The following is a 13,257-nucleotide window of genomic DNA, read 5'->3' as shown; positions in this document are numbered from 1 at the left end:
GTAGTAGACTTTAGAATACCCTGACGCCTAAGGCTTATACGATCCCCGCCACCCTCGTCATCATCCCCGTCCCCCTTTCTCCTCTTAATATTAGGACGCTCTACGTCATGATCATCCGCCCTTCCCTTCTTTGCACTCTTGATGATAAAGTGCTTCTTCTTGGAATCTCATATCGCTGGTACTCTCAGAGCATCCGATCAGATGGGCTCATCCTCATCGGGAGACGGGACCGCAACATAATCATCCTCATCGAGATACGGGACCGCAGGCGGCGAAGGATGTACGTGAAAAAACATATAAAAATTAGTACTAATTTTAATTTATATTGAATACATTAACGTTTGTTAAAAATCAAACCTGTATATAGACGGGTGCATGAGTAGGCTCCTGAAAGGACCTCTAAGGTGGGTCTGGTGCAGAATCTGAAGTAGTCTCATGGACGGTATGCTGGGACGCTGAAGCTAGAGCGGTGTCCTGTCAATATAATTATTCAATATAAATAAAATAATAATTATATTGAATATATTAGCGTTTGTTAAAAATCAAACCTGTGTACCGACGGGATTTAATTTATCGTTCGTTATTCAAGATTTAGTTTATCGTTCGTTATTCATTTTATGATTGCAACAATTATGTTATATATTAACTAACTAATTCATAATTAACAATTGCTAACCAATTATTCTTCTAACTACAATTAAAGTAATAACGAACTAACCCATTTAATGAGAAATTATATTAACTAACTAATTAATCATTAATTAAATAATTAACACATAATTTAGATAACTACTTAGCACATTAACAATTAACATATGATAAACAATTTGAATAAATAAATTAGCAATTACATAATTAACATATAATAAGAGATTAATTTTCTAATTAACAAATTAGCATAGAATAAACAATTAATAGATAAATTAAGTAAATATTATATTTTTTGCGTATCTATTTATTATGATTAATGTTATTTTATTTTTGTTATCGTTTATAGCTAACTCGTGTGAAATCCTAAATTAATTATAAAAAAATCGCAACATATTCGAAATAAAGTTACGCATTAACTAAAAAATAACACGCTTAAATCTAAACCCTAAAAAATAAAAAACTTAAAGCTAACGATAATAAGTTTTCAAACAAAAACTTACTTCGAGCACTTTTCAACTACTAAAACGACGACCCAAAGTTTTGCATATCCTTGATGTATTGAGCCTACATTATTAATCACACAAAAAAATGGGATTTTATATAAAATATTGAAGTTCCGGAGTCTCGAAACTTGATTAATCTATGGCCAAAGTACGGAAAAAGTGTGAAAATTTAAAAGAAAGAGAGTAATTAACCAAAAAAAAAGCAGAATAACGCAGTATTACTGCGTTAAAGGTACTTTGGTATCACTTTTTTTTCTTGGGATATTTTGGTTCATTTCCACTTTTTTGGGATCATTTAGGTTTCGCCTATATTTGGTCCAATTTAGTTCTGCATTTACGAAGCAATTTGATTTAATTGTAATGAATTTTCTGAAGACATCACATAGAACACATTATGAGTTTTTTTTAAGCAACTTAACACACCATTTTACATTATAAATGAGAAGTTCTAAGTAACAATACAACAATCATAACGTTTTAAAACAAGAAAAAATATTGCATTGCTCCAAACCACGAAATATCATTACATTCCAGTAAACCACTGATTGTCATAAGATTCAATCATGTAATGACTACTTTAAAACTCAAGTTCATCCATTAAGCTTAATTAAGTCAGCAATATCAATTCAATGATTATTGATTATTATAACAAATTATAATTTTCACTTTTTTTTTTATATTAATTGGATGTAATTAAATCTTTTATATACATAGCAACTTAAGACTACTTTATGGGTTGTACGAAATGTAATTAAAATTTTATATAAGGTATTAAAATTAAAGAAATTTAATATTATACCGGATGATTGTTGCTTTATTTTAATATTTTGTTGCTTTATCTTTATATTTTGCCTTGAAGTTCTATTATATGTTCAATATTAAATTAAACCTTATTGGAGCTTTATTTTTAATTTAAACTAATAATGTATATTATCCAATCACATTTGAATATGCAATTGGTAATTTAAACTAGTAATGCTCATATTTTTCTTGATCAACCAATCTATAATAAATTTAATTTTTTTAATGGTTTACAGGGAACTAAATACTAAAGAGCTGACTCGGGCTCGGTTACACTTTAAGAATCCTTGGTTGAGCTCGGCTCGCTCAGCTCGACGCCTAGGTATCCCGTTTCAATTTTATATGTGGCGGTGTTTGATAAATATTTTGGGAACTTGTGACCTCAAACATGAGATAAAATTTTTGTAGCTATAAAGCATGTTATTAAGGGTAAAAGGAAAAGTTTAAAGTTATTTTTTTCAAATATAAAAATGTGTTGTTCTTTATTAAATGTACTAATTAAAAAATAGTCAGCGGCAGATCCAAAACTTTACTTACAGGTTTACGAGAACCCAGTAGATTTTGGTTATACCTTGTGTGAACCCAATTAATATTTTAATCTAATTTGAAATGACTGGAGGAACCTATAAACATCAAATCCTAAATCAATATCTGAAAATAGTGTCACATAGAATTGAACAACAAAAGTACTACTTCTCTTTCCTTGTAGTGACAGAAGGTTTAACATAGACCCTGCCTATATATCAACGTCGAAACGTGAAATACATGAAAAGTGAGGGATGGGGAAACCCTAGATACTTAAATCTTGTGTGAGATTGTACATTCTCAATTAGTTATAATTGACCAATCAGTATTGTGGTGGAGTGGTAAGTACTCTTTCATTCTTAATAAGAGCTCTTGGGATCGAGTCTGGTATGAAGTCATCTTCGTTAGGAAGCACCTTTTTCCAGCATAAATACGAATTTAATTGAATTCTAATACGGATATCAGATGAGAAAACAAAAAAAGAATTTAAATACAATTGACAACGCTTACGATATATAGTAAAGCTCTCTAAGTTTGGTGAGAAATAAACGCAACTAATTAATATGTGGGGAAATGCAGGAGTGGGTTTGCGAAATGCCGGAGGGGAGGGCACAACAATCAATTGTTATAAATAATTATAATATGATCAGTATATGCTATGAATATGGATCCTGAAAGAGAGGAAGTGCCACTTATACGGCTTCTTTTTTGGTCCAAAAGTGAAGTATACTATGTAGAAGCATATCTAGAATTTTTAAATGATGGATACATCACTTAAAAAAATTATTAAGTAGGAATTGATGTGTAATTCTTTAGGTAAATAACTTAACATTCAACCAAGTACACCATTCAAACTTCTTGAAGCATGGTGTCAACAGATAATATTATACCAATTTCAAAAAATATATTAATAAAGTATCCAATTTTTCGGAGAAACTATAGGTGTAGGAATTGCCCCTATTAAGTGTTATATGATCAAATCTCAATGTCTATTTAATTAGAGGTAGTTTAGTCAAATTACCTATTTTTGTCTAGGAGTTAGTATTTTTTTAAGGGGTGTGCAAATGGCTAAGTGGACTCTTTTTTTTATCCGGAGGGTGTAGCTTCTAATCTGTCTGTTTCAAAAACACTTGAGACAAACAAAGGAAGAACTATTAAAAAGTATTATAGTCAAACCTTTCTATAACAACATCGTTAGGTCCAATTTGGCTAGCGAATGACTATTATACACGTATAACAGTATTGACATTTAAATAATATCTTGTTGTTATAGGCAAAAAAAATGCATAATATCTAACTTTTCATTTTAATTGCCAAATTCAAAGATTAATCACACATTATATAACGAAGGAAAATAATCTCTAGTCCTATTGTAACGATCCATTAGGTCGTTTTGATTGTTTTCCCGTTTCTGACTATTTTGTCCTTGTGAGCCCGCCCCTTTTGTTTGTTTTGGACTGTTGTGTAGTGGGCGTGGTTGCCACAATTCCCGAGGTGGTCTAATATCTTAAGTTGGGAAATTTCATCGGTTTTATTGTCACGCCCCAACTCGGGAAACGTGCGGGCACCTACCATTTTTCCACCTCGGTAGGCGAACCCGTCCCTTAACCAACACCCTAATAAATAAATGAAATCAACTCCCAACAATAATATAAATAAGTCTGACATAAAAGTAATAATAAGTGCAGAATAATAAATGCCCAAATGAATCTAGTCTAAGTCGTACAAGAGCTACTACATAGATGAAGTCTGAATACATAGTCTCGTGGATAAATACTGTCTCAAGGATAGAAATAAGACAAGTAATGAAAGAGTAGCCATCCAAGCTGCAAATCTTCCAAGTGCTCACCCTGGATGCTAGTAAATCAGGCCTCGGGATCAATCACGAGGGGTGGAAGTCTCTCCAACAGCGTACTCTGCACTCATAGAAAGAGTATAACAAGGTAGCATCAGTAAAAAAATAAGGTACTGAATAAGCATCATAGGCCGACAACAATTAGATCACGTATGCAAACAAGGAAATGGAATGATAATCATGCTCCCAGACAGATACAAGTCAACAAGTCCAATTAGTACAACCAATTACCAAACGATGTCTCAAATATTTTACGAATCCAAACATAACCCAATAATCACCCAATAACTCAAATATCACCGAAGATCAATATCAATCCAAATGACAATAAGAACATATAATGTGTATGCAAATGGAATGCAATGCAAGAATGCACACATGCTCTGGGGGGACAATGTCCACCTCTCGACCGTCATGACCTATGGGGGACCGCTAAGTCCATGTACCGTCATTCCGTATCACACAGTCTAGAATGACTCCTCCATCCAATATCATTGCTAACCACTCCGTATCACATAGCATAGAGATGGCTACGCAAATATAGTAATGTCGCATGAATCATACTTACCTCTGTCATCACCATCTTCCAATATCAAGATCAAGACAAATATATCATGGATATGAGAAAGTATGTCATGCAATGAGAATATCATAAATAACATATGGATTCCAGTCAATTCATATAAGGACAACCATCATAGTACAAGTATCACATGAATCTGTTCCTTCCAACCAGTCTCTCGTAATACATAGAAACCACCAATTCACATAAGAAAAGCCAAGCAAAAACCTAGGGATTCTATAGGGCACGAGCCCGAACACTCAAGTCACACAACAGTACCAACCTAAGAATTCCACCTCAAACTTCATACCCGAAGGTTCACATGATGTCTCCAACAATTCCCTAGTACTACATACGAGTCGCTAACCGGAGTCTAACCAAAAAGGTAAGCCATAATCTACCTGGAGGGTCTAACAGGAATCCCAAGCAAATCACGCGAGCGCCTTGCCCTTCCTTAATGCCTCCAAATACTCAAGGTCTAATTAATACGTAATCTAGATTAGAAATCGTGAAAAATAATAGCCATATTGCTAGGCTTTTAATTTGGTCAACTTAAGCCTGTGGAATTTGGGGAAACGGGCCCACAAGGGCAATACTGGAAAATCGAAAGTGAAACATGCAATTCGAGTCTAAGTGATCAAACCCACTAATAAATTCCTAAAACAACTCAATATTAAGCTAAATTCGTATTTAAAGTGAAACCCCCAATTTTTGGGTATGAACCCTAACTCTCAAATTCATAAATTGGTTACTAATAATGAAGAATTCATGTTTATATTTCTATTACCCATCAATTCCATACTAATATAAGCTTATTCCATCGACAAATCAATGTTTGATAATCAAAAGTTCATTCAAGAAAGAAACCCCAAAAATCCTCTTTAATCCTTATGTTATTGGAAGACTCTAGCATGAATTAAGGAGTTTCTAAGGTGGATTATGAATCATAAATGAAGAATAGGGTTAGATGAACTTACCCCAATGAAGAATTGCCTCAGAATCTCTTGTTTTGCTCTCAGAATTATTCTAGAACCGTGAGTAATGAATGAGGAGTGATAGGGTTTTAAAAAGGATTTAAGGTGTTTAAGTTCCCGTCGACCGCTACAGCGGTTTGCAGTCCGCTACGCCGGAACCGCTACTGCTGTACTGGTACCGCTGCAGTGGACACCAGTCACCAGAAAATTATTGGTTTTGACCATTCTCAATCCGAAACCCGACTATCAAGCCCCACAGATACAAAACAAACATGCAAACACACATTAAAACACGCTACGAAGTCACCCGTGGCCTCAGATTTCCAAACGGGGGTCTCATTGACCAAGTCAACCCTCAATACCCTAAAACCAACTTTCCAACCCAAGTCCCAAAATGTACAATAATGCATTGGGAAACAAACTGAACATACCCGCAAGTTACAAATGACCATCCAGACCTCTCGGAATCGATGGATTTTCGAAAAAGGTTTGTTTACTTAAAAGTCAACTTTGGGTCAAACATTTTTCCATTTAAGACTTATTATCACAAAAATCAAGCTAATATTCACCCGATGACCTCGAAAATCATACCACCCATCCCCGCAACTCTAATATAAGCTAATGAAGCTCGAAAAAATGTCAACAAGGTCAAAAGAACAGGAACGACCAAACGGGTCGTTACATCCATTAGCTTCGGAATATCGAATATAGGCTGGTTGTGTATTTGTATTGGTTCCCGAGGGACTCGGGGGCGTCTTGGTCATTTGGTTGGAAAGTTAATTCTTGGCCGTTCGGGGTTGGCTTGGTCAACGAGACCTCTTTTGGAAATTTTGAGTGCGCGAGTGAGTTCGTAGCGTGTTTTTACATATGTCTGCATATTCAGCTTGTATTGGGGAGGTTCCGGGAGAGTCTCGGGATTTCGGGATGTGAGAGTCAAAACTAGTTTTTGCTGGTTCTGGTGTTTTCGCTACAGCGAAGAGAGTTCCGCAGGAACCAGGGTTGGTTGATTCGATCTATCCCTGCTTCTACAAAGATTATCCCACAGAAGCGATGCCGCTGTTGCGAGGAATTTTTCGCCGCTGCGGAACCGGAGTGTTTAATTAATTTACTCCTCGGCGAGGTTTCTATCGCTGAAGCGGGTGCGCAAGGGCGATAAAAAGGGCACAGGAGTGAGAAATCGCTGAACAGAATACTATTTAGTATCCCTTTACACTTAGACCTATCATTCAAAACCCTTAAGGCTTGAGAGAGATTTTGAAGGAGATTGAGGAGATTTCAAGGAGAAACCATTGGATAAGTCTTCTAAACTTGATATTATGATTATTCCCATGATTTAGATTCATTATCCATGCTTAGAATGCTAGAATTAAAGAGGAAATTGAGGGATTTTGGAACCTAACCTAAGAATTGAGGGTTTTGGTATTTGAGCATGATTTAGTGATTATTAATGGATGATTCTTGGTTTATGAGTTGTATTAAGCATGGGGACCATGATTTTAAGTTCAGCTTACTGTTTTGCCCTTTTGGGTTTGGAATCCTAATTTTAGGGCTTAATTTGGGGATTTGGATTTATGCAGCATATGGATGTTAATGGATTCGTATTCTAACGTACTGTCCATATTTGATTAGACTTTGATCATTCAGAATGGCAAGCGGGGTTTGTGATTCAAAATTTGGCATTCCAGGCAAGTTGAGACCTTGCACTCTTTCTTGAACGTGTGGTTGGCTAAAAATAAATCTAATAGAGGGTTATAGGTTAATTACGGGGGTTCCAATACTTGTGAGGTGACGAGCACCAGTATCGGATACCGATCTTCATGTTAAGGGTATTTGTGCACTTTCAATTGTATAGTTAGTCTGGATGTCATGCTTTGGGCACTAGCTGATAGATTAGTACGATCCTTTGGATCTGTGATTGGGGTCGGATGCCCGTAACTTTATATCTCTTATTATTTCCTATCTTATTTGTTTGAGTGCACATCACTCATATGTCCTTGTTGAGAATGAAAAAGAAACTAAAAGGTGAATCCTTTATGATAATGAGAACCTAAGAATGGATTTCTTACGTATATATTTTCCCTTGATTTGATGTATGCCATATTCATACTTTACATGTACTTCATGCATACTATTTGAGGATATGATTGTGAGTCCGAGGGGATCTAGTTCCGGACGAGTGATGATGCTTTAGCGCGTTCCATTGACAAATGGGTCCGGTCAGCTAAGTGGCAGGTTCATGAGACATGATATATGGAAAATCGTGATCCGAGGGTGCTACTGGAGAGGTCCGTGATCCGAAGACTTTTCGAAGCAGTGATATATGGGCCTCACGAGCCCTCCATAGGTCACAATTTGTTGACATTCGAACGTGTGTATATCGAGAAGTGGAGTAAAGGCCTTGTATTGTATTCAATAAGCATCCATTCATTCCTTATGTCGTTTGTTGTGAATATTCATATTGACTTGTCTTATCTTGATATCTACCTGCTATGTGAGTTTAACTGTTGAAATGTGATTATCCTGTATCTCGGACTAATGGTAGACTAGTGTGGTTGTGGTATCGTAAACTAACCCTCGTCTTCTTTCTAGACTGGGCCGGTCAACGATGTTGCTGAGTACCCGTTGATTATTGTACTCACGCTACATTTTCTGCACCTTTTTGTGTGCAGATTTGGTCCCCAGTACTAGGGGAGCTCGTGACCACCAGGCTGCCCATTAGGAGGTTTTCTGAGAGATCGAGGTGGGCACCATGGTTCTGGACAGCTCCCGACTCTCTTTTATTTATTACTTTCTATCTTTCATCATTTCAGACAGTTCCATTGATGTATTTCAGACTATTTTTACTCTTTAGTAGTCCTTGTATGTGGGTGACATTAGATTTTGGGATTAGTGTGATAACTTTCTAAGTATTTTATTTAAGATTGTTTAAGACTTGAAAATTGGCTTGTATGATTTAATTCCTCATTTAGTTTTCCGCTTAAAAAGGGTACGCTAATGGCTTGTGTTGCCTTACTAGCACGGTGGGGATAGTACCACCACGACTTGAGATTTTGGGTCGTGACACCTATTATTGGTAATTTTAGAGATTTTATTTCTATTAAAATTATTAATCATTATATTACCAAAAAAGAAAATAGTTGTTATAGAGGGGGGTAATTTGTAACGACCCGCTTGGTCGTTATGCGTGCATTGACCATTCTACCCTTGCTAGTATGTTTCCGTGGTCAGGAATGAGCGGACCTAAATAAATTGGGGTGTGTTTTTACGTTGTGTTTTGTGACTTAAGTGACTCTGTAATGTGTTTTTAACTTGGTTGTTTGCTGGCTTGTGTGCATAGAGCCTTAGAGTGAGTTTTAGAGACTAAGTATAAAGAGTAGAAAATTTCCGTGCTCACTGCCCAATATCCACCACTGCAGAGGGGAATGGTCCCGCTGCAGCGAAGGGGTTGCTCACCGCAGCGAGGCCGCTGCAGCGAAGAGGGGACTTCTGCAGCGGACCTCAGTAAGTCAGAAACCCGATTTAAATACCTTATTTCGACCCCACTCCTCACATAATCTCAAAAGCAGTTCCCAAGAGCATAGCTATCAAAGGTAAGCCTTAATCACTTTCTACGCGTAACATTCTTAGTTGATTCTAATTTCGATCAAAGGACCTTTAATGGGAATTGAAGGGTAGAACACAAATACCAAGAAAACCCTAGAATATAAATGGGTTATTGTTTATTGTTGTTTATTGATTGTTAACTCATCTAAGAGTAGAGATTAACGTTTCATAGCATGAGAACATGATATTCAATGATGGAAATTGGTTGTTGAGACCTAGGGTTTCGATAAAAATGGGAACCTTAGCTAAAAACATAATTGTAGGGTTAAAATGACTAGAGAACTCATGAATTGAGTTCATACTCCATTACTTACTAAGCATTATGATTCTAGACTTTGAATGTTTCGAAGCTTTGAGGAAAGGAAAAGCTATTGCAGATTGATTGCATTGTTCCAGTTCAGCTTCGAGGTAGGTTTCGATTCACTTGAGTTAGACTTTGATTAGTTTATTGTATATGTCGTAGAATCTGTGGGAGAAAGCATGTCTAGGACTTTGGATATGGAGTTTGGGTGATTGTTGTTAGTTGTATGAGTTAATGGTGTGAAGTGATGCTCCATTGTTGAGGCTGATAAACTTGAATTGTATTCTTGAGATATTTGAAAGGAAGGTGTTAATATATACCCTTCAAAGATAAGTTGATGTTAGTGACATGTTCTGTTATGTTGAGCAGATTATTTGTGAGTCTTATTGAGACTTGTGCTATTTGATTATACTTCATTGATGTTGACTTGATACGTGTTCTTGAGTCATTCCTTGTGATTTGATTATGAGACGTTGTTGATGATAATTGATATGGAACACATACATCTTTTAAGGCACATTTGATAGGGGGTGACGATGTGGCCTGGTTGTGAGTTCGTGGTCGGAGGTTCATCCGGAATGAGTGGTACATGGACACCATGGGTCCACTGCAGGTCATGGCTAATTGGGGAAAACATTATCATTTAGCATGTGTGTACATATATATGATAGAGAGGGAACTTTTATTGTGTATTTTGCTTCCTTTGGCTTGAGTATTAGTGTCATTGATGATAATTGGTGACTTATTCTGAAAGTGGATTATTTGAGGATATTATTTGTAAAACATGTTTGTTGTGCCTGTCGGCCTATTTCATTTATTTTATGTATGTATGCATGATACTAATCTAAGTCGGCCTATGCTACCTACCAGTACGCGTGTTTGTACTGACCTACACTTGCTGCACTTTTTCTGTGAGTGCAGATTTTGAACCAGAGACGTCTTCCAGACCTCGCATCTAGTTAAGGTTGTTCATATCAAGATCTGAGGGTGAGCTCCTATCCATGCCATGACGCCTGAAGATCTTTCTTTATTTCAGATGTCTATATTCATCCCAAGCATTATGTTATTTTTAGACAGTACTTCTTCTTTAGACATTGTTGGTTAGAGTCCTTGTACAGTGACTTTTAGATTTTAGGGGTGTAATATCTAGACTTCCGCACTTATTAATTAGTTTATTTTATTGTCAGGCATTATATGCTATTATTCGTGAGTAATGTTTATTAATTGGTTTAAGTAATTGAAATTGGCTTGATAATGGGTTAAAGGATTGGTTCGCCCACTAAAGGATTAGTGTGGGTGCCACTCACGTCTGTTTGGGACGTGACAAAGTTGGTATCAGAGATTTAGGTTCGTTGATCTCGTTGTACAAGGACATATCTAGTAGAGTCCTGCGGATCGGTACGAAGACGTCTGTACTTATCTTCGGGAGGCTATGGGATACTTGGAAACTTCAATTTCTTTCTTTCGTGCGACTTGGTTCCAATTGGTATATGGATGATTCAAATTGGTATCTGACTTTTCTTTCTATTCTCTCACAGATGGTGAGGACTCGTGCGGCAGCAGCAGCTAACGAAGTACCCACGCAGGCCGCTGGGGCCGCAGCTCGCGGGTGAGGACAGGCCGCTGGGGCCGCAGTTTGTGGAGGAAAAGGCCAGGCCAGGGGTCGTGGTTGTGGTAGAGGCAAGGGAGCAGCAGCACCAACTAGGGGCGGGGCTCCTGCGGCTGGTCAGGAATGCGCTAAGTCCTCTGAGCCTCAAGTTGTTCAGGATGAGGCAGCCGCGTTCGCAGCAGAACCAGCTCAGTCGGATATTATCGCTATCCCAGTGCTGTCAGATGTTATGGTTCGAGTGCTGAACCTATTGAATGGTTTAGCAGAGGCAGGTGTGTTACCGGCAGGTGTAGGTAATCAGGGTGTGAGAGCAGGTGGTCTGGCTCAGGCTCCAATTTAGGCACCAGGGGTGCAGCAGGCCGCAGCTGTGGCTCCACGTTTGGATGAGGCCCCAGGACCTGAGCTATTTCCTAGTCCAGTGAGAGGACCGGTGATGAATAGGGTAATTCTTCTGTGGCTACTTACGAGTCTCGATTTCACTCCTTGGCTCGTTATACTCTCCAGCTTTTGCCTACTGAGGAGGAGAGGGTTAGACGCTTTGTGAAAGGGTTGAATACTGCCCTTCAGTTGTCAGCTCTTCAGCTGGTAACCAGGGATTGTACTTTTCAGGAGGTTGTGGATCACGTAAAGACTATTGAGGGTATCCGTCAGGATGGCTACAACAAATATGCAGAGAAGAAGGCTCGAAAGGGTGGTAATTTCAGTAGTACGTTTTCTAAGGGACAGGGATCCCAAAGTTACTCGGGTCATCAGGTTCAACAAACTGTGCCTGTTTCAGTTGGAGGCTCATCTGGAGTCGTTCAGTACTCTATCAGCTAGGGGAGGGGCTCTCAGTCCCGAGTTCTAGATCAGGGAGATTATTTAGCTTATTCGGTGTCAATTCAGAGGCCCACTCTTGATCGTGCCTGCTTTGAGTGTGGCGAGCATGGGCATATTAAGAGGTTTTGTCCTAGACTCATGCAGGGTAACCAAAGTGGTCAGTTTCAGGCTCCCAGTCCCCCAGTTGCTCCGGCTAGATGAGGGGGATCTTTTGGTGGGAACCGTACTCAAACTAGGCGGGATGGTCACGCGACTGGTAGAGGTGGCTCTTAGTCTAACAACGGCGGTTATCAGACTGGTAGGGGTAGTGCTGAGACAGTTCAGGGGGATCGTGGAGGTTCTCAGGCTAGTGGTGGGCGTGCCCATCACTATGCTATTCCAGGCAGGCCAGAGGCCGACGGCTCAGATGCAGTTACCACAGGTACTATCTCAGTTTGTCGCCGGCAGGCTTCTGCACTATTTGATCCGGGCTCCACGTTTTCGTATGTGTCTACTTATTTTTCTAGGAGCATTGATACGACTTGTGACTTGCTTAATACTCCTATTTTTGTGTCTACTTCGGTCGGAGATTATGTGGTTGTCAATAAAGTGTTTCGATCTTGCACTGTTACGATTATCGGTTATGATACCTGGGTAGACTTAGTGATTTTAGACATGATAGATTTCGATGTTATTCTGGGTATGAGTTGGCTATCTCCCTACCATGCAATCCTAGACTATCACGCTAAAATCGTCACCTTAGCGATGCCCGGGATACCTAGACTTGAGTGGAAATGAAACCTTAATCCCTCTTCCAAGAAAATTATCTCCTATGTTCGTGCTAAGAAACTCGTTGAGAGGGGGTGTCGGGCTTATTTGGCACATATTCGTGATACTGTTGCTGAGACTTCACCACTTGAGTCAGTTCATGTAGTTTGTGAGCTGTTTCCTGTGGACTTACCCGGTATGTCACCAGACAGTGATATTGATTTCTGCATTGACTTAGAGCCGGGGAATCGCCCTATTTCTATCCCTCCATAGTGTATGGCTCCAGCAGAGTTGAGGGAATTGAAAG

The sequence above is a fragment of the Lycium barbarum genome, chromosome 4, assembly GCF_019175385.1.
Source record: "Lycium barbarum isolate Lr01 chromosome 4, ASM1917538v2, whole genome shotgun sequence".
Taxonomy (NCBI): domain Eukaryota; kingdom Viridiplantae; phylum Streptophyta; class Magnoliopsida; order Solanales; family Solanaceae; genus Lycium; species Lycium barbarum.
Note: the sequence above shows the minus strand (reverse complement) of the source record.